At 39.7% G+C, this 21,815-nt stretch overlaps 1 protein-coding gene across 4 annotated transcripts in view; it reads left to right on the plus strand.

Moving 5' to 3' along the window:
- The window catches only part of MBD5 (methyl-CpG binding domain protein 5), a 107,860-nt gene that overhangs the window by 49,657 nt on the left and 36,388 nt on the right, over positions 1 to 21,815 (plus strand). Inside the window, exons 3-5 of one of the 4 annotated variants that reach the window (XM_062498038.1) lie at positions 10,138 to 10,276; positions 13,821 to 14,011; positions 17,461 to 17,518. The gene's annotated coding sequence lies outside the window, so the exon portion shown is untranslated. Of the gene's footprint in view, positions 1 to 10,137; positions 10,277 to 13,820; positions 14,012 to 17,080; positions 17,519 to 21,815 lie in introns of those variants that run through there. The other 3 variants (XM_062498037.1, XM_062498039.1, XM_062498040.1) reach the window with 3 other exon arrangements.

Raw genomic sequence — 21,815 nt, forward strand, 5'->3', positions numbered from 1 at the left:
AGTTTAGCCCCTCAGCCTGGGAAGTGAACCTGAAAAGTGGGATGAAGGGAAGGGGGGCAAAGAGAGGTTGCAAGCATTACAGACTCTTCCTTCCTTGTTGGAATAGCAGGGCTGTGCTCCTTAGAGTAAATTTTAGCTTAGATTCAAGTTCATGGAATATTTACAATAATGGGAAGTATTCACTGGAAAGGGAGGGGAAAAACCCCAAACCACAACATACAAAAGATCTGCTGGAGTGATGCACCAGTGAATTATTTGTTTAGGTAGAAATAGAAATTTATAAAATATGAATCTAGGATTGAGTTACATGTTCTAGCAGTGACCTAAATGTGATTTAGTGATGATAAAAAGGTGATTTTAAAGCAGACATACTGAGGTTTGTCCAGCTGGAATTGCTGAATCCTGGAATCCTGACTCTTGATGGCAGAGCTGAAAAAGCATTTCAGTTACATGCCCGAATCACATCACAAACACATCTCTGTAATGCCTGAATTCCAGTATTCCAATCCTGAATTTCAGTGTTCCATTCCTGCCTTCTGGAAAGGCCTCTCATTCCAAAAACCTGACCCTTCTGCTTTTCAGACATTTAAGTAACTCTGTGTCAGGTTTTGCAAGATGAGCTCTAGGACAGGGATTCCAAACCAGTTAAATTTCTTCTGACCTGTCCTTGAACTCATCTAGAAACACTGTCAATGCTGAAGCCATCCCTGTTGTTCATTTCCATGATTCTATAGCTCAGATAAAAGGTAAAAACAAATATTTTGGGGAAGTATTGAAGATGTTTCTGGTGAGCTTTTCCTGTGAAGATCTAGAGAAAATAAACGTGAGTTCTTCTATCAGTAGATCTTGGTGTAGCATTTGCAACTAGATGATTTAAATTCAATAAATTACTAAATTCAGGGTTTGGTTTCACTGCAAAAGTGAGTGGTGAGACAACCTGTGGCACATCTGGATTTGTCCAAATGGATCTTGAGTTTGTCCTTTTCCACAGCAGCTCAAGGCCTGACAGTAAAAGAAAACAGAATATTTCTGAAAGCTGAAAGCTCAGAATGCTGAGTTGATGCTTTCAAGACTAGAAAGCAAAATAGTACAATAAACCAAAAAGCTGATCTGTGCTTCTAAAGAAAATGCACTAAAGTAGCTGAAAACCTGTGACACCTTCAAGGCACCCTTTGAACATTAGAAAAACTTGCATTTTATCTCCTTTTCACCCAGAGGCGTGGTCTTGGTGTGGTTTCAGATGCAAAGCTTAATCTCCAGGGCCTGGATGCTTTTTCCCCTTGAAGTTTCCTAAGCACCTAATAAAGAATGGGAGGGCTGCCTAATTAGGGTGATTTAATTTTTTAACAGCTTTCAGTAGGTGTCACATATGGTACCTCTGGATGGATTCTGACAGGAGTACTGGATTGAAAGCCTTTGGCCAGACCTTTGCAGGAACCAGGCTGTCTCTTCAGCTGTTGTTGTTTCAGTGGCTCACCAGAACCAGTCCAAAAACAGCTTTAGGGATTTGGGAGGTGGGAGCAGAGCTTCTCTCGTGTCCCTTAATTCCCTTGGAGTCACCCTGAGCTGTGCTGGTGCCCTGGTGGCTCCCCAGGAGGTTTCCCCACCTTCAGTGGGAAGTTCAGTTTGGATATTTGGGGAGCAGGACACCAATGTGTGCTTTCACCACGGACACCGGCAGGCCGTGGGCAGTGATTCCCAAAGCTTCACATCCCAGATTATCATGGAATCATGCAATGCTTTGGGTTGGAAAGGGCCTTAAAGCTCATCCCATTCCATGGCCGGGGATATCTTCCACTACCCCAGACAGCTCCAAGCCCATCCTTGGGCACTCGCAGGGATCCGGGGATCCCAGGCCTCTCTGGGAATTCCATCCCAGCCCATCGCAGGGAAGATGCCAAGGCTTCTAACAGGTGTTTATCCAGGAGGAGTCATCCCTGAGGGAATCAGTCTGGGAAAACTCGGTGATTAAAAACACCAGGATTTGCAGTATTCCAGAGAACACTTCCAGAAAGGAGTTCAGCAGCTGATAACCTCACAATTAACATTCCAGAAGGCACTCTGGCATCTCTTGGGATGCACCTGAGCAGCAATATCACTTTTAACCTAACAAATAGAAGAGTATGTTAAATTGTATTGATGTTACACCAGAAATAAATGGGAAACCTGTTCCTTTTTTTCCCCTTGCAAAGGACAAAAACTAAGCCTGGAGTTAAGTCCTATCTCTGGTCCTTTATTAAATTTAAAGTGAGGAAAAAAGACACACTGGCCCTGTTGGACCTTCCAGTGGTTTGAGAAAGAAAAAGTCACTTTTTAATGGAAAGAGAAAATGAGCCTTGCTTTGAGTGCTGGAAGCCCAACATTTCAAAATCCGGGAAATCTTGTACTACTGCAAATCCTGCTCAGTTTAAAGGGAACGTGGCAATTCTAAATCATCTGTCCCAGGAAATCCACACTGGTTTGAAATGTGTACAAACTGAAAACTGTCTATGCCAGAACTCCTTGTGCTAGTGCCAGCTAAAAGCAAGAAAGGAAGGGGGGAAAATCAAATTGGTGGGTTTCAAAGCTGTTAATTGTGCTTGAGTGCTGTGGCTGTAAATCACTGAATGGCTTTTCCTTGGATACAGCAATCACTGCATGTAAATGTACACATGTTGCCTTTGCAATAGTACAAAATACCTGAAATCCTCAATTCCAGTTATTAAAATACAACCTGATGCAACATTTCACCGTTTGCCTTAACCTGAGATGATTCCATGAATGTCAACTACCATAATGCTGAGGGAAATCAAAATTCATGCGCAACATGATGGCAGAATGTGTGACCTTAACTTCAGAGCAGCACAGCGTGTTAAATTATCTTGCTGTAGTTCCAAAAAGCTTCATGGATTAAGTTTTTTAGAGTGTTACTCTTGAAGAGTGGGAAATTTTTTAAAACAATTTTCAATTCTGTGTGAAGAGACTTTTCAGTTTGGCTCAGCTTCTCCAAAATCATCTCTCAAGTCGCTGCCTGTGTCTGCAATCATTTTGGGCAGAGAAAATCACTGCTCTTAAGGTGTGTTGGGTCTGTTCCTCAGGATGACTCCACACCCCTGGTTACATCCATGGTCCTTCCCAAATCATCTCCTGCTGCTGATCACACAAAAAATTTGAAAGTAAATGTTAAAACAAGATTTTTTCCTCTTTATTGGTTTTATGTCTTCTGTATTCAGAAAGAGCATCTGGAAAATGTGCAACAAAAATGGATTTTTATCAAACTTACTGGCAGAACACATCCAGAGGTACAGAAATTGTACAGAATTGTACAGAAATTCGTGGAATCACTGGATGGTCTGGGCTGGGGGAACCTTAAAGTTGGTCCCATTCCATCCCTGCCATGGCCGGGACACCTCCCACTATCCCAGGCTGCTCCAAGCTCCATCCAGCCTGGCCTTGGACACTTCCAGGGATCCAGGGGCAGCCACAGCTGCTCTGGGAAATCCATTCCAGGGCCTCACCACTCTCCCAGCCAGGAATTCCTTCCTACATTTTTTTCTTTGCAGCTTTGAGACTTTTTTCTCAAAGCCCAGGCTGCCATTCAGGGTGTGGTTGTAACAAACTGGAGCTTGTTGTGGGTTTGGGGTTTGAACCAAGACAATTAATTCAATTAATAAAGCAGAAGGGTTGTTTGTGCTGTCACATTAATTCTGCCACAAAATAACGTGGTTACATCAAGTGGGGAGAAGCACTAATATATTTTGGTAAATAGGTACAGTAACAGCCCTTGATGGTAATTTGAAGAATAATGAGAATACAGTGTTATTTCACATTTTCTGTATTTAATGTTTCTTTGGATAAATAAACCAAAAGCCTGTTAAGGAAAAACCTTGGTTTAAGCTGCTCATTTTTATCTGCTGCCTCAAATATTTGAAGGTGCTGAACAACAGACTTTTTTTGCCCTCCTGTGTTCACCATCGTGTGCTCAGTTGGGCTGACCTGCAGCACTAAAAGCCAGAATTACTTGATGTGTCCATTTAAGACATTGTCACGTGTGTTTTAGGATAAATTCTTACCTTGAGGAAATCTGCGCCGCTTTGTAGTGAAGCCCTCGTATGCAAAATGAGCATATCTGCCTGCATGAGTAGATTCTTAATTCTGGTGGTTTAGCAGAGGACATGTTTATAGTTCAGAAAATAAATAATTCAGGAGCCTGTATCTGCCTTGTGTTGACTCTTTGTAACCCTACTTGAGATTTACTAATTCAGTCCTTCCACTTAGTACCACTTAACTGTTACCTGCAAGTTGAGGAAAGACCTGGGCACTGTTATTTGAAGCTGCTAATGCAGAATATTTTTTAAAAATTATTATTGTCATATAGCATATCTGTTAGGAGGCTGCTAAAAGCTTTGGATGGTGCCGTGGAGCAGGAAACTCAACTGATGTAAAATCTGCTCACTAATGATGTTAGAGCCCCAATACGTGCTCAGATCTCAGTCCGTGGGAAATTGAAGATGCTCTTACTGATTTTCAGACTATCTTGATATTAGGGAGAAGTACTGAATTATCAAGGAATAATTCTTGTTGTCCAAACTAAATGTTTCCATCTGTTCCCTGCAACTGAGCAGGAGCTAAAATAGGCATCTTCTATGCTCTTGTGCCATTTACAGAATGGCTTCATTTTGTCTTTCTGTTCAAAACCATGTTTTGTTGGCACTCTCTAACACTTCGGTTGCTCAAATAGAAGGTCCTGTCCCTCACACTCATGGATCACACTCATCCAAAGAGAGGGCAAAAGTAGAATTCCAGTTTGAGGTTATTTTAAGTCCCAGTTTTGTTTAGGTTTGGTGGCCACTTTTGCACATTCACACATTTCAACAAAGCAGATGGAAGTTTCCTGCCCTGGCACAGCGCTGCCATCCCTTGAAAGGTGCTTGTAAAATCCAACCGAGTTCTTCGTGTATGGAATTGCTTTCGGCCTGAGCTTTTTTTAAGGGAATGGGACCATTCAGATCCTTTAAATTTGGCTTGGTTTGGATCTGCTCAACAAAAAAATAGAGCCCAAAAATACCGAACTACAGGAGAGGCTGATTGGAGGAGCAGCAGCTCACAGGGGTTGTAAGGTAAGGAGGAAGTTGCTGGGTGAGGCCGTGTCCGGACGTTGCATTTCTGTTTTCCTGGTGTGGATCACGGACCCCAGAACAGATCCCAATACCTGGATGACATTCCCAGTGCCATCCCTGGCATTCCTGCCCCTGGAGGTCCTGGCAGATCACATGCAGCTCCCTGGAGCTGGCACGTCCAGCTTGTTACACATCGCACCAGACTTTGGGAAGAGTTCTCTCAGAGCTGCCAGGCTGAACTCAACTTTGCAGGAAGCTGCAGGCTCCTCACTCTGAGCTCACCATTCCTGCTGGAATGTGATGGATGCAGAAATCTTCTCATCTCCCAGGTTCTCATTGGCCCTCAGTTCCAATCTGATGCAATTCTGGAGGAATTTCAAGTTTTTCTCCCTGAACTGCTGCCTCCAACTCTCCTTGGGAGATGGAGCCTCTCATCTGGAATCTGCCATTAACTCCTTCCTGCCACATCTTTGAATTAGGGAAGTTTGCAAGTACAGGAGAGGAAACAAAAGCTTCAGGGGTCAGAAACTTCATCTTTTATTATGCCTGAAGCCAGAAAGTGTGAAAAACAGGCTGACAATGAAGGAACTGGGACACTTTAATTGTGGTTTCTGTGAAGGAGGAAGAATTCAGTCATTAAATTGACATTTTGCCATTCACTGTTGTTAGAGCATAGAAAATTGTAAGGCTGTAATATTATTGCACTTATATTTTAATTATTGAAAATTAATATTGTTTAATTCTTAAGCTAACTTAAGCAAAGCAATTAAAATTGTTCAGGTTCTTGTATATTAGATGTTTCTTTAGCTTGAGAGGGGGTTTTAGTCATAGAAAAAACTTCCTATAAAATATGAAATAAAAAAGCAAATTTAGGTTTAACCATGCTGTCTGCTGACTGCTACTGAAAGTCTTGTTCTTGGATCCTTTTCCTCTGTGTGCTCTGCTGATGTGAAAATCCTTCCGTTTATACTTTAGAAAATAACTGTAAAAATCTGGAATTTAGTTATTCCTGTTGTTGAATTGCTGCCAGACACGTTGACACCTTTAAATCCTTGTTTTTACCTTGCTTTTCCCCAGTGACGTTTGGTGCATTTTTCATTAATCATCTTTACCTTTGGCCATAATGCTGTTGTGATACATATTTCTAAAAATCAGAAGAATATTTGATTATTTAGTCCCATTTACTTAGAAACACCTTAAAACCAGGCTTTATAAAATCTCTCAAAGCTTCCTGAAAACTCATTCAATCCTAGGCTAATTTTTTATAGAATGTTGAGTCTTATTCCTGAATAAATAAGATGGAAGGTTGAAACAGTAGGGCATTTTTATATAAATATAGACTCAGGAGTGATCCAATGTGAATTATATTAAACTCAGTGGGAAACCATCCATTAACCTTAGCGAGAATAGAATCAGAATTCCAGAACCTGAGTTCTGCTTTAGGAGCCCTGTGCCTGGGGATTACTCAAGTACCTTCCTGATACTTTTATCAATGAATTGGACAATTAGTTGTACTAATTAGCTGCATCACTTAGAAAGAACTGCTTGGAGGAAGTGGAGGGACAACGACAGAGGCAGCCTAGAGCAGGCAGGGATGGAACTGGAATGAAATTCCTTCTCTGTGGAAATTCATTTTGACTTTTCTCAGCCTTTCCAGTTTCAGGATAATTTCAGTTTTGAGCCTGAATCCAGAGCAGAGTCTGCTGGAGTCTCCTCTCTGCTCCCATGGCAGCATCTGCCCTGCAAGAGAGTTTAAAATAATCAAGATTTGCCAGTTATGGAGGTTTGTGCCAAGAATTTTTAAATGAGAAGTAACACAGTTTAGCTAAGTTTATGTTATTTTCTTTGGGGAGGATTTAATTTTAAACAATGGCATAATGTCATGGCTAAAATAAGACCCTTTATTATGTGATGATAAAGTGTCATGAGGCTAAAATATAAACTGTTGGTGTGCTTGCTGCTTGAAATTCCTTTTGGAATTTTGGGATAAGAGATTGCTCTGGAAGTCCAGGTATCCTTTTCTTCTCCTTGTGCTCCTGTGTTTGCTTATCCAGGTACTGGTAGAGCTGTGTGCATTGTGGAGAAATGGAAAAAGCTCTGATCTTGGGGCCAGCACAGATATATTTACATGAAATAATCTGAGTCAGGAGATAGAAATGAAGATGTTCTGGTGGGTTGAGTTAACTTTGCTATGGAGGAAATGTTCCAGCAGTGTGGAAGCACAGGAGCAGCTCGAGGGGCAGGAGGAAAGAGTGGGCACTGGGGTGGGAGACAAATGTGACAATTCTTTCTCTCTCCTCTTTATTTTATTTTATTTTCTTTTATTTTATTTTATTTTATTTTATTTATCTATTCCATTCTATTCTATTCTATTCTATTCTATTCTATTCTATTCTATTCTATTCTGTTCTACTTTATTTTATTTTTCTTTTATTTCATTTTATATGTTAGTTTTATGTGTTTATTTTACCAAATGTCTCTTCACTTTTTGGGGGGTATATTTATATTTCAAGTGATAAGGCTGAAATAGTGACACCTAAAGAGAGAACCTGAGCATGGAAGAAGATGGGACTGGATGGGATTTAAGGTCCCTTCCAACCCAAAAGTTCTGGGGTGCTGTGATTTAAAAAAATCAATTATTTTTAAGTATGGAGTAGTAACAACTAAATTTTTTACTAACTCGTTCTTTTGTACCTTTAGCAGCATTTGTTTAGGAGAAGTGGGCGAGAAGACAAATTGGCATTATACAGACCTCAAATTCTTTGTTTGTCTTCTCAGCTTTCATCAGTTTCTCAGTTATCTCTATATTAAATTAAAGATCAGTGAAGGAGAAAAGTTGATTACATTTCCATTGTGAGCCAGAAAACAGCAGTGCTTGTACACCAGGTGTGCAAAGGGGCTGAGGGAAACAAATCAACTTTTCAAAGTGCTGTGTTACAGATGAATGAAAATAATTTGTAAATTATTCATCACATTTAATTCTAAGATGTTTTGAGAAAACCCAAATAAATTGGGATGTGTGATTGTTGGAGAGACCTTTATTCTCCTGACTTTGTGGGTCTAAATCTTGAGTATGAACTTCATCAAGATGCAGAGAATGTCTAAGCTGCAGGCAGAGATATCAGCTGCTCAGGATTTATACTACTGAAATACTGACTAAACTGATGTCTGATTTTTTTCCTCTTGCAAATTCAAACTCCTTTTTTTTTTTTAATTTTATTTCCTGTAACTGGAGACCCAAAAAAAAAAAAAAATAGATAATATCCCTCCTTGCATCTTACGTGCTCAAAGCAACAGCCACTCAAATGACAGCATTGCCAAACCTTTGAAAAATGTTACTTATATCTATATAATGTAAAGTAAATGTGCTAGTAAATTAGCCTTATATATGTATCACACACATATATGTAAATATATCAGTGTGTTATATTTATAACGATGTAATTTAAGGAAATGTGATACTTTGTTGGCCTTCCAGCTGATTTCTGAATTAAGTTTTGGGTATTTCTTTGAGCTTTCATGTTTTTCACGTGGTCCATGGTGTTGTTAGGCAGTTACAGTTCTTTTTTTTTTTTTTTTTTTTTTTTTTTGGAAGTTCTGCTCGTCTGGCCAAGTTGTTGTGGTACAAAAGCCCAGGAAAAGGCCATATGTTCCTGCAAAGGTAGCCTTGGAAGGTGGGATAGCTGCTTCTTCTTTTTTCTTCTGCCATCTGTTCTGCTTTAACTTCATTTTCTCCAGATACCGTGTCTAGCAAATACTCAGATAATAGATGGGAATTCTAATCAGGATGGAAGCAACGTTGTTGTTTCCAATAGTCAGATTTATTTTTTTTTTAGACATTTCCCTTGTTCTTTAGTTAAAATTTAGAATTAGGAAGCTGTAAATAGATAATCATTACTTTTATTTAAACAACAAATACACTGAGTTGCTCCCATGGACACAGAAGAGATTTTTCGGTGCTGTTGGCCTCAGAAATAAAATGAGCAAACATCCTGGATTTCTCCAAGTGGCTGCTGCTCTTTCCACTTGGAGTTTCTCATTCCTGTCCGTGTGCCACTCCTTGCTGCTCCAGCCCAAGAATTCCTGCAGCCACAGGGATTAGGGAAGATCTGGGTTAAGACTAATCCAGCAGAAATACACAAATCTGGGCTGATCCAGGAGGGACACAGGGAGCAGAGCAAGGAGCTGTGTCCTCTGACAGACTGGGGGACTGCACGTCAGGAACTCCCTCCTCGGGAATTCCCTCAAAACTCCAGGAAAATGGAGCAATAAGGAAAAAATCTGGTGTCACCAGGATTTGCAGGTTTTCTGCTGAGGAGGCAGCAGAGCTCTGATTTAGGCCAGGCCTTCTAGGTTGAGGCTCAGTTGGGGAAACCTGAAAATCCTGAGAGCCCTGTGGTCACTTCAAGCATAATAATGTGTATTTTCACCCACTTTTTATGTTGGTTTATAGGAATAAAATGAAATACAAGGCCGTGCTTAGACCCAGGTCATGATTTGCCATCGCACGTTCAAGTCAGAGAATTCTGCTGGGTTTAGGGGGAAAATCTGCAAGGCATTTGGGAAAAAAAAAAAAATTTTGCAACTCTATAACCTACTTTAAGTGGTTCTAAACTACTTTGGGGGGGGTTTATATTAATTTATAGAAATGTCCATGTGTGTGAGTGTATATAAAAAGAGACGTGTGTATAAATAAGCAAAACTGGGCGTCTTTTTCCTATTTTGGTTCTCTGAAGTTTTGTGGTGGATGCTCTCAGGAATATCTCACTTTCAAGTCCTTTTCTCCATTCTCCAGCTGTGTGGGCTCTGTTTCTACAGCCCTAAATCCTCTCCAAGTGTAAAGCAGGGCAGGATAGAGCCAGACCCGGAGCCTACCTGGGAATTCTATTTCTGCAGGGAATTCTAATTCTGCAGGGAATTCTAATTCTGCTGGCTCTGTGTGCATGGACAGTGAAGACACAGATCCTTCCAGAGGGAATTCAGGAATAATTTGCCTTTCTGCAAATCTCCCTTTAGTACAACATGTTTTTTATTGCAGGAAGAAGAGGCTTTATTGCAACAAAACGGGCAAAAAAACCACAAAGACTTGAAGAAACAGCACTTCTCTAATTCTTCCCAAGAGTTCTGAGAACCACCAAATCCTAAAGGATTACACCCACCAGTCTTCCTGATTTCAGGTAGGTGAATTCTCTCTTTCATACAGCCCAGGGGAGTTGAGGATTCCCATTCCCTGGAAGTGTCCAAGGCCAGGTGTTGGTGTATATAAAGAGTATTTAAAGAAATTTAAATTTAAAGAAATTAAAATATATCAAGCCACATAAATATGAAATAAAAGTGTAAGACGTAGTTTTAAATAAATAAAAATATACTTTGAGTGCCTTAAAAAAGTAAAAAGCCATAAAGCTTAGTTTAAAATTTAACAACTTAGCCCTAAACCTGGCAAAACACTGCTTGCATTTCTAAATGAAACAAATAAAACTATTTGCATAAATAGATCAAACTATATGTAAAACTGACACTACTTTTGCACTTTAAAAATTAAATTCTGATAGGTGTAGAAAAAAATTTTTAAAATTTGTGGGTTTAGCTGATTGAATGATTTATTAATAAAAATTCCCTGTATTAAGATAACACCCACACAGAAAAAAAAAATATTAAAAAAAGAAAAGAAAGCTGCAAGTGCTGATGTTACTTCTGGTCAGGATTCTAAAATACTTTAGCATAGATCTAATATTCTGAACTCTTTGCCTTCAGGTCTAACACATTCATGCAATAAAAAGCTTTACAACAACAGCTGCTGCTCTTGTGTCTTTGAAAACCCAAAGCCATGGAAAACTCAACAGCCTGAGTGGTGGGAGGTGTCCCCATGGCAGGGCTGGGAAGGGATGGGATTTAAGGTCCCTTCCCACCCAAACCAGTCTGGGCTTCTCTGAATTCTCTGAAATGAAAGACAGTGCAATTAATAAATGTAAGTTTGTGCGACTTTTTTCCCTTAACAGAATAAAAATAACAATTACTGTAAAGAAAATCAGACAGAACTGGATGCTCCCAAGCAAAAGCTGCTGCTGTGATTTTCCAGCACGGAGCTCATGGCTCCAATTTGGAATTAACTGGATGTGCAGGAGAGGTTTTCAGTTATGCCACAGAGTAAATAAGAAAAATAACCTGAGGATCAGCCAATAATCAAGTTGTTTGATTTAGAAGAAATGCATTTAAAACCCAGCTGAAGTAAAAAGAGAACTGGCTGACTGCCACCCTCTTTTTTACTCATTCGTGACAGCACACAATTAAAAAGTTCAGTTTGTTGCTCTTACAACAGTAGCAGTTTTTGGTGTTTTTTATGTTTGCTCGTAAAAAGTATCTTTAATTTTAGATCCTCCAAATACTGTAGTTGGAAGAATATTGTTTGTATCTGGAGAGATTAGATGGGGACAGGATTTTTTTTTTTTTTTTTTTAATCTGTTAGCACAGACTTGTTATGTAAATAGGAGGCTCACAAAGGAAGGAGACAGCAAAAAGCTCTGAAAAAACAGATGTGTCTCCCCCAGAGATAAAGTCACCACTGGATTCCTGCAAATTTTTGGGAAGTTTCTTCTTAGGGATATGCATGGAATCAAAAAAAAAAAAAAAAACCCCAAATTCTGTAGTCACTGTGTAAATCCATAAGCTCAGTAGAGATAATTTTATCATTCCTTTATTGTTGCTATTTGATTTTGATAAATTCCAAATCAGATTGTTCATTTAAATGAATTCTGATGATGCTTTGCTGTTGATTTCTCGAGGCCTTTAGAGGAAGCTCCTTTCCCTGCTGCTCCTCCAGTCCTTAGCTCTGGCCATGTGACCCAGATTTTTTAAGCCCTGCTATGACTTTAGGTTTTATTCTTGGGCTCTTTCATCCATCTATTGGAATTGTTTTCAGTAAATTAAAGATTTACAGTGGTTGCTGTGATTAGCATTATATGCTCATGGGGAATTCTTCATAAAAATGTCTCTGATCAATACCTTTCAGTGTGTTTAAACATTAATATATAATTTTATATTAGGAATGTTACCTCCATAGTGGAATTACGATCTAAAATACATTTCTATGCAAATTCTTTAGGGGTAGGTTATACCATCTTTCTGTCTGCTTTTGTTACTGTGAAGATAAATTATAATTATATGAATAACCTGCAAAAAATGATCATATTTTGAAATAATTCCATTCAGTAATATCTGTATATTCAATAATATCTCTGGTCTGAATGTTCCTTGTTGATGCTTGGTGTTAAAAACAGGTAAACTCTCTACAGAGCCTAAACACTGAAGTGTTCTAGTGCCCCAGTGCTTAAGAAAATCTAAATATGTATTCATAATTTATAGGGTGTCATTTATAAAGTCATAGTGGTTGGGGAAGAACTTTACAGAGTTCATAATTTTTATTTTAAGTAGTTTGCATGTGAAAAAAGAAAATTCCTGCAAGGCTCTGCCAGGTTGGTAAATGCAGTTTGAGACAACCAAGAGTCATTAATGCCCATTTTTACAAAATGCTGGGCCCTAATTTTGCACTTAAATTGGGAAGATCAATTGAAAAGTCAGTTAAACTGGGGATACTGATGAAATCAATGAAGCCAGACTGCAGGTTTTGCTCCTGAACTTCACGAAGATATTTCAGTGATCACGGGAAATGCTGTATTTGGTTTCACAGCCAGTGCACTTGGTGACTTCTATTGTCACAGGGTTGTGTTATACCCTGTTTGTTTGTCTGATCTGCAATTTTTCATTACCCTTTTCTGTTAGGGTTTTCTGTGACAGGAGAAGGTTTGAACAACAACCCAGACCTTCATCACTGTGGTGATAAATGGCTTTAAGAGAGATTCCAAAGAGGTGATTTCAAAATCAGAGCTAACTCTTTCCATTTTCCAAAGGATTCAAAAAATCGTTGACGTTGCATTTGGTTTTACTGAAGATTTGTTCGGGGGGAAACGTGAAATCTCCAGTTATTGAGAATTTGATGTCCAGCTGTGCCCTGTGCTGGGTCCTCAGGCTCTCTGATCCTGGGCTTACAGGCCCTATTAACTTTGGGATGTGCCTTTAACCTAATGAGCTCCAATCCATTTCACCTCTGGAAGAACCCAATTAATTGTCTCCAGGTCCTGGGCAGGCTGGTGGCTCCTCTTGGGGTCAGAGGGATTCCAGCAGGGAGCAGAAGGACCAGCAGTGCTGGAGGCACAGAAATGGCCCAGGACCAGCAGGTGTCAGGGAATAATGAGCCAAGGCAAGGTTGGATGGGGCTTGAAGCAACCTGGGCTCATGGAAGGTGTCCCTGCCCATGGCAGGAGCTGGAACCTGCTGATTTCAAGGTCCCTTCCCTCCCAACCCATCCCGGGATTCCGTGATCCAGCAGCTTCTGTTCCATCTGGGGATTCACCAATGTCCCGTGGCTGAGCCAAGACTCATTTGTAGCTCATCATTTATAGCTCATCAGTGGTGCTGGTGGAACTTTCTACCTCACCAAGGCCTTTTGCAGCATCACAGCTCCAAAACTCAGCTTTTTGTCTTCAGCTGGAGGGTTTTTGTGTGGATCAGAGCAACTCAAAAGGCACCTTCGGTTCCAGTGAAAATCTTTACTTTGTTCATACTACCAAGTCATTGTGTAGGGACTCACAAAGCAATCAAGAAAAGCGGAATGAAAACATTTGGCTCACTGTTTTAATTGAAATCCTGTGATTATCTCAGCAGATGTGAGTGGGGTGCAGGAGTTCCTCAGATGAGGGGTGGAGGGAGGCAAGGAGCCAGCCCCGATGGACATAGCCCATCATCCAGAGCACCACAGGAGGCTGTCTAAAGCAAAGCTCAAAGTGCAAAGGAATTCTAAAAAGACTAAAAGATCCCCAAGATAACTTGAAGCAAGACCATGAGAAGCAATGTAGGTGAGTATTTATTGAGCTGGGAAACTTTTGATTTTTTTTTTTTTTATTTGATAGTTTTACGCTGTGGCGGTGAAGTTTTAAGACAAAATATTTGAAGCGACATTTTAAAAAAAACAAAAAGAAGATCAGGGATCTTCAACATTTGATGGTGCTGAAGTAGAAAAGTAAACAGTTCAGCAGTCTGGTGGAAGGTGGACAGTGCACCCAAACATGGACTTTTTGATAAGACAACAAAGGAAAAAACTTTCCTGACCTCAGCTGAAGAGATTGTATCCAGCCAGCATGTGAAGCACAGCATTTGAATGGGGGGAAAAAACCAAAACCACCATTTTGTGCTGCTGTGACTCAGATGGAGCATTAGTCATAATTGGGAGTAATATATTTTGACATAATGGAACAATAGACCTCTAGTTCTCTGTTGGAAAATCTGCAGCACCATTCCTGCCCTGGGTGATGTTGGAGTAGCAAAGTGGAGCTGCCGGAGATGGAGCCAGACCTCTCCAGCGCAATATCAGATCAAATGCTCTTATTCTTATAGATTTTCCTGATCAAAATACAAGGTTACACCATGTCAACAACCAGCAGATGGGGAGAAGGAACGTCCTGGGAAGCTCAAAGAAGACGCTTGGAAACGGAGCTATAAATACCAGGCTAATTCCATAGCTTTAAGATTTCTCCAGAGCTTTTTTAAATCCCTCCAGAAAAGGCTGAAGAGATCCCTAATCTGAAGTGGCCCAGTTGAAGGAATGTGTGTGGTGTGTTTTTATTTTTAAATGAAGTTACATCTACAGTGGTGTTGGGCATCTTGGTGAGTCACTGGAGTGGCTGTGCAATATTTGTTGGATCAAAATAAGGATTTTGAACACATTTTCATGGAAATGTGGAATTCTGTCTGTTCCCCTCTGAACTGATGTGTGCAGCGTTCCCACGGAATCATTGATGGTCACAACTCATTTGGAATCCTTTTTTTTTTTTTTTGAGAGCTGTCCCTGATTAGGGAGAGCTGACACAAGAACTTTCAAAATTCCTTGGTGGGATTTGATGTAAATCTCTTCTTCCCTGTGAGGGTGGCGAGGCCCTGGCACAGGATTCCCAAAGAAGTTGTGGCTTCCTCATCCCTGGAAGTGTCCAAGGCCAGGTTGGAGGAACCTGGGATAGTGGAAGGTGGCCCTGCCCATGGCAGGGGGTGAGCTGGGATGAGCTTTGAGGTCCCTCCAACCATTTTGGGATTCTCCTTCCATTGGAATCTCTTCATTCCTCAAAAACATCCCTGATTTTCTTGGTGTGTTGTGTTTGCTCTTGGTGAGATCAAAGGCAGGAGGTGTTTTGCAATACTGGACCTACCAATACTGCCAAATCCAATATTACAAAAAGTAATATTAAAATATTTATTCTTTCTTTATTTTAAAATTAATTTTGATGTCTGGTGATTAAATTTTAATAAATAAATTTCACTTAAATCGGTACTAGCCAGAGGAATGCAAAGCAGAGCAACCAGCCCGTGCCAGATTTAGAAATCAGGGCTCTTAAAGAACAGCTGAAAGTGTTGGGTTTGTTTATTGTAGGAAAAAAGGGAACACTGTAGGATGGGCAGAAAAAAGAGATAAGGGGATTTTATCGAAGCAGTGGTGGGGGATGCTCTGTAGATTTAAAAAAAAAAATAAATAAAAACGAAAAAGCAAGTTCAGCTTGCACCAAGTGTAATTTAGGAGAGATGGAAAGAGAAAACAGGCCAGGGAATTTCGTTTTACCTCGTATGTGACTGCAAATATGGATGGAAAACTGGGATATTTTACCTATCACTGTCAGGGAACTTTTAAAAACACACCAAGGAGGAGCTTCCAGAGAAAATGTCAGTAATTCTGACCTTCCCCACCGGCCATGGGCTGAGCATTGTGCTCTCCTGAGATCCCTCTTTGTTCACGTCCTCAGTTTAATTCTGTCACCTTAAATTCGGGATTAAATTTGCCTCATTTCCCTGCAAACCTTTTCCATTCCCGACAACACCTTTCAGTTGAAGGTGTGCGCTAAAAATGACCCGAAGGACCTTTATTTTCTGAAATAAAATGCTTTGAAAAGCTCTGATTTCAAACAGAGTTTCTTATTTCAAATAGCAGTTCGGGTTCAGCAGCCTTTGGATGTTGGCCGAGTCCAGGAGCTGTGCAGAGGAACATGAGAAATAAATAAATAAATACCCGCAGCACAAATGTTAAATATGTGCTGATGAAGAGCTGCCTGAGTGCTTCTTTGCCCACATTTTCCCCAATAATTCACTTTTTGGAGCAGCACATCCTCGATATCTGCGTTAGGCAATTCCAGAGCCATTTTTGGGGCACATTCAGAGCATAAAGAACTGTTGGAGCTGTAAGTTATGTGTTGTCCTTCGTTTGGGATGGAAGCAGTGCATTTTCCAGGCTCTTATCTTTTTTGGAGCTTTGTTCCTCAGCTCTTGGATGTGCTGCATCCTTTAAGGGCCACGTGGTTTTAATTTCTGGGTGCCTGTGGGCCTTACTCTCATTTTTCTTTTCCCTGCTTTGATGAGCTGGTGGAATTCTCTTACGCTTGTCAAGCTTGACTGTGATTCACCCTTTTGTTTAGCTCCTTCTCAAGAGAATCAAACTTTTTCTGTCTGCTTTGGGGGTATTTCTCAAGCAGGAAAATCAGGTTTTTCAGAGCAAAGCCAGGGCACAGCTGAGCATCACCACCAGGTACCACCTTGCCGTGGTGGCATTCATTAAAATCCATTAGAAATGAAAATTATTCAAAATGAATTTGTTGTGTTTGGATGGCAAGTCCCCTCCAAGGAATGTTTCACCTGCTCTGAAGCAGGGAATGTTTTATCCTAAAATCAACTGTTTCATTTTCCAGGAGCCAGGCTCCTTCTCCTCACACTTTATTGAACAAGGAAATTTATCCTTGCTCAGGTGATGGTGTGAACACATCTGATCATTATTATGTAAGAATTCACCCCCAAAACACACAGACACCAACTTTGAGGCACTTTGCTCCTTTTAGTGGGCTAAAAATACCTTGGCTTGCTGAAAAGTAAATCTGAGTGAAGGGGTTGGGGCAGCCAGACACTCCTGAAGCACAAAATTTATTTTAAATTTGAGGGGGGAGTGAATGTAAAGGCAAGAATTTTGATCATCTGTGTTGCCAGAATTCAGATTAAATGGAGTAAGACTGATTTTTGCAAAAAAAAACCCAATGCATTGGCAGTTTCTTAAGTAGTAGATTATTTTTAACATGCTGTGATTTTTGATAGAAATGAAACGTGTGCAAAACAAGAAGTGGAAATAGTTATTTCATCATTTATCCTAAGAAACTTTTAATTAAGAGTCATTTAATATTGGAATTTTAACCTCCTAAGTGGGGTGTGTTGCTCGCTTTTCTTTTTTTTTTTTTTTTTTTTTTTTGCTTATTTTGTGTTTTAACTAATTGTTTTCCAGCTTGGAGTGAACAAGATGAGCAGACCCACCTTCAGTCTAATGCTTAATGAGGAAAAAGGTCAGGATTTCTTCATTTTCATTTCAATCCCCTGTCCTGCTCTTGATTAATACATTAACAATTACTTTAACACATTAATAACAATTAATACATTAACAATTACTTTACATGGGCCTTGCTGGTTTCAAAGTTTTTAAATAACAAAACAAAGGTGATGTTTTCATGGCAGGGTGAGCCAGAATCTTTTTAAATCAGGTGGTGAATTCAGGAAAGAGCTGACTCAGAGCAGTGTGAGTGGAAAAAGGGGCTGGAGAAGGAAAGGTCATGTATACAAATCTTCATTTAGATTGATTTTAAAATGATTAAACTCATAACTAATAAATCTCTGCTATAGCAAGAAGGAAACATTTGGCATTTAAAAGAATTAAAAACACTTTTTTTTTTTTTCTTAATACCCTTGAACTTTTGCATCCTTTTTGGTTTTTTAGAAAACAGAGAAAACTCAAATAAAATAGTGGGGCCAAATTCACCAAATACTTGTACATTCAATTAGTAACTAATTATCTGCTAATGGAGAGATTAATCAGATTTGTAGCAGACTCTCCAATATTATTCCATTTATGCCAGATAAAGGGGGGAGGTGCCTGAAGAGCTGATTTTTATTGTTCTCATATATTTTTTTAATACCTTAAGTGTATTTCCATCAGGGAAATTGCTGAGCAGAGCTACGTAATTCAATAAACAGTTGGAAAAGGGGCACTTGGAGAAAAAAATTCCAAGGCTCTAAAAATAGTACAGCCACGTGATTACTACTTTGGCACAAAAGCATAATTTATGGGTTTAATTTGCAATCTTGCTACAGTTCTGACATTCTCCTGCACAGGAGCTCAGGCTGAATAATTCAAATTATTGAAATATTGCTCCGTCCTCAACTTCAGGTGTCTGATACAAAGGAGGCTGATGTTGTTTATTGAGACCTCTGCATTGAAAATATGGGGGCACGGGTTTCATTTTTGCCATTTATTGCTTGATTTTGGGCCATTTATTGCTTCATTTTTGGTCTCAAAATTAATGGAGATCTGGGGCTATACAAGAATTGTTATTCCAGCTCTCGGAGCCCTTCCCCAGATTTCTAAGAATCTTAATTTTTTCCTGTTTTTTTAATTGTTTGCTTAAAATCTAATTGCACTTTCATGGTCAGTTTTTGAAAGAGTTCCGTTCAATTTTGGGTTTTTTTTCCTTTTAAATTAAATCTTTATTTTCCCAAATTTCCATTTCCCTGGTAACCTCTAAGTCAATAGTGTACAGCAGACCTGAACACTTACATATAGTTATTTATTAGATATTTTCAGAACACTTACTATCAAAGATTTCTGAAATTCATGTAAACATTATGAAAGCATTGCAAAACTATGCTGAATAATGCCAGGTTTTTGGAAGCCTGAAACGTGAGAATTGAAAGAAAATTCCTCATTTCTTTATCCAAATTCCCCTAAAATAAAGGGGATGTGAAGTTTCTCCACTTCTCATTAACATATTGCTCAGTGATGTTCCATTTAATAATATTCCCTAGGAAAGGTTTGGATAACAGGGACATCATTCTTAGCTCATTTCTGGTGTACACCAAATATTAACCTTAATTTTGACAAAATCTGAGTGCTGCCATCATGCTGACACCAAATAGATCTGTGTCACATGCACAGTTCTGATCTGTTCCCCATGGAAAGAAAAAAAATCCGTGTGGTGGAAAGCCTGCAAGAGCATCCTGGGTGTCCTTCAGGGGGTGGAAATAATAAATATGGTATTAAATTATAAATAAATATTAATCAATCTACAGTGAACAGTCAGGGATCACCATTAAAAACAAAACCATTTTCTTTCCTGCCTTTTTTTGGTTTTTTTGGGTTGTTTTTTTTTTTTGTGCAAAGCTTTTCAGAGATCTCTGTGTCTTGGGAGGAGGGACTTGATCCTTTCTTTCATTGGAAGTGACAGCTTCAGTTGCTCCCAACTTTGGGAATTGCACAGAAAGATGGGTTGAAAGTGAGAAGATTTTAGGGAATGGTGCTATCCAGAGGGACTGCTAAAAAAGTCCTGCTCCTTCCCAGCTCAGCCCAGTTCTCCATTGCCTTGGATGACTTTATTGGCACAATCAAATCTCCAGAATTGAGGATATTCTGATTTTTCCCTGGTGGGAAGGATATCAGATTTATATCTGATTACTTAACTCTGATCTGATCCAAAATGCCCCAAGGAAAGGGATTTACGTGCCATGCTCCTGAATGATCCTGGATTCCATGGACAACCATCAGTTCTTCTCCATGAAAATCCTTCTCATGTTGTTTTATTAGTGCAGGTTCCTGCACAGCAGGGCTGGAGTGGCTTGGGAAAATGAATGCCAGAGTTTTCTGTCCATCCACGTGCTGGGAAAGCAGGATGGGAGCAGGGGAACATCCAGGGGGTGGAGAACAGGAACAGGGACCTGGAATCCTCCTGGATTTTTGTTATTTATGGGTGAGTTCATCCCAGTGGCTCTCAGGGAATCGTTCAGGTTGGAAAAGACCTCCAGGACTGAGTCCAACCTGGGACCAATCCCCACCTTGTCACCAGCCCAGAGCACTGAGTGCCAAATCCAGGTGGTCCTTGGACACCTCCAGGGAATTCTTTTATGGAGTGGTTAAATTCCAATCCTAAAAAAATTCCACAGCATCAAGAGTGGTTATATCTATAAACTTGTTACAAATACTGGAATAGATATGTCTGTATAGAAATAGATAAATATATATTTTATAGATATTGGGAATTATATCTGTAACCTTGCTGTAGATATAAAACTGATTAAAAATTTAGAAATCATTAGATATCAGAGCTGGTTGGGCTGCTGTGAAGTGAGCTGGCACTGGGGCAATTTAAAATGTTCATTTTCATTAGGTCATTCAGTGCAGAGCAACTTTCTGGTTGCAGCAAAAATATTCTTAATGCTCTGTATTTACAAGTGAGATGTTTTCAACGTGCAGGGCAGAGTGTATCACGAGTAAATTGTATTTATCATGAGTAAATCAGGAGTAAATCATGTGTAGAGCTGTGCCATGGCCCTGGACACCACCCCAAGGAAAAGAATCCTGAAGGATTCAAGGTTTCCTTCCTACTTCAGGCACTTTTGTTTGTTGAATCACTGGCCTAAAAATAGGCCCTCATAAAGTATTCACCACTGATCTAATTAGTCAGGAGAATGCTGCTTTTCAAACTGGGAAAGCATTCCCAAAAAAAAATGATGCAACATTTGTATCTAATTAGATGATACAGGAGAATCCTGGCTAATTGCTTTGATAGATTTAAACAGATTAATAATGTGCAAGTGGTAACTAAATAAAAACTCCTTTTCACTGAGTGCTTTGAAAGTGATGCTTTTTAAGAAGCTAAAATTTCTTATTAGTTCTGAAACCCCAGGACTGTGATTTGAGAGCATTTCTCATATAGGAGTTTTTTCAGTGCTAGAAAGGAAAGCCTCGAAAATGAGATTGTAATTTGTGTCTCTAAGCAGTGTTTGGTGTTTTTTTCCCAAATGTCTGCAAGGTTTTATATGCAAAATGTGGCCATTCCATATTTGGAACTGGGAACTGGGATTTGTGCCTCAGAGAGCCAGGCAGGGGTTGTGGAACCCCTTTGTGATCCATGGAATTGTTGGGCACTTCAGAGTTCATGTAAGAAAAATAAAAGTAATGGAGCATCAAAAGTATTTGGAGGACAAGGGAGAGATTCAGATTATATTTGAATAGGAAAAAATGTATTTCTCAGGGGGTTGGAGCAACCTGGGATAGTGGAAGCTGTCCCCGGGGGAGGAACAAAGTGAGCTTTAAGATCTTTACAGCCCAAACCATTCCATGATTTGCCATATCAACCTGTCAAAATCTGTCTTAATTGGCTCAGCAGTCGCTCACTAATCAAATTAATATTATTCATAACGTATGTAACAGATTGGAATCCAGACAATTAATATCTAATTTAAATTTCTTCTTACATCCTATCGAGTTTTCTATTTTTCCCACTCGACTCAAAAATTGTTAGAATAAATATTAACAGCCAAGTGTGCAAAGAGGCTGCCTGACAGCCAACATTTGGAAAAAAGGGAGAGAGTCCCATTGAAAATTGAAACCACACTTCCAGCAGATGAAAATTGAGGAGAAATTTTCCTGCAGGGGAAGGGGTCGAGGGGCTAAAGGGGGGAGGGAATTCCGTGTAGTTTTGCATAGTTCTCCAGTGAAATATTTTGAAGGATATCGTAATGAAACTGGACTGCAAAACAAATCTAAACATCATGTGCTGGCACGGGGCAAAAAGCAGTCGCTGGTTTGGATGT

Source organism: Cinclus cinclus, chromosome 9 (genome assembly GCF_963662255.1).
Source record: "Cinclus cinclus chromosome 9, bCinCin1.1, whole genome shotgun sequence".
In the NCBI taxonomy this organism is placed as follows: Eukaryota; Metazoa; Chordata; class Aves; order Passeriformes; family Cinclidae; genus Cinclus; species Cinclus cinclus.